The sequence below is a fragment of the Orycteropus afer genome, unplaced genomic scaffold (assembly GCF_000298275.1).
Source record: "Orycteropus afer afer isolate SDZICR_OR568_19922 unplaced genomic scaffold, OryAfe1.0 scaffold00469, whole genome shotgun sequence".
NCBI classification, from domain to species: Eukaryota; Metazoa; Chordata; class Mammalia; order Tubulidentata; family Orycteropodidae; genus Orycteropus; species Orycteropus afer.
In genome coordinates, this window is record NW_006922056.1 from 982598 (window position 1) to 983272 (window position 675).

Consider the following 675-nt stretch of genomic DNA (forward strand, 5'->3'; position numbering starts at 1 on the left):
CCCCTGACAAGAAGGCTGCTGTGCTCTGGGGGACCATCTTCACTAGACATAGATGCCCAGTATCCTGTGGGTTTGGGGTGGACCATGGAGGTGAGGCTGGGACTCTGGCTGAGAGAGCTCTTCTGAGCTGCCATGGGCTGGCAGTACCAAGGCCATCTCTCTGCCATGGGTGTCTGGGGGACAAGTGTAGGGGTGAAGGCTAGTGGGCACCCCTGGCCCCCAGGTCTGGCCTGAAGGGAAGCTGTCACCACTGAGTGTGGGAGGGGCTTAATCATCTGGGGGACACAGCTGATTTCCCCAAGGAGGTGTCTGGTCAGGCCAAGTCCTGAACTCAAATTTGCTGGGTCCCCAAACATGGTCACACCGGGCACAAGGTGTGGGGTCCACCCAGGAGTGGGGTCCACCAAGTGTAGGGTCCACCAGGAGTGGGGTCTACCAGGAGTGGGGTCCATCCAGTAATAGGGTCCATCAGGTGTGGGGTCCACCCAGAAATGGGGTCCACCAGGTGTGGGGTCCACCCAGAAGTGGAGTCCATCAGGTGTGAGGTCCACCCAGGAGTGGGATCCACCAGGTGTGGGGTCCACCCAGAAGTGGGGTCCACCAGGTGTGAGGTCCACCCAGGAGTGGGATCCACCAGGTGTGGGGTCCACCCAGAAGTGGGGTCCACCAGGTGTG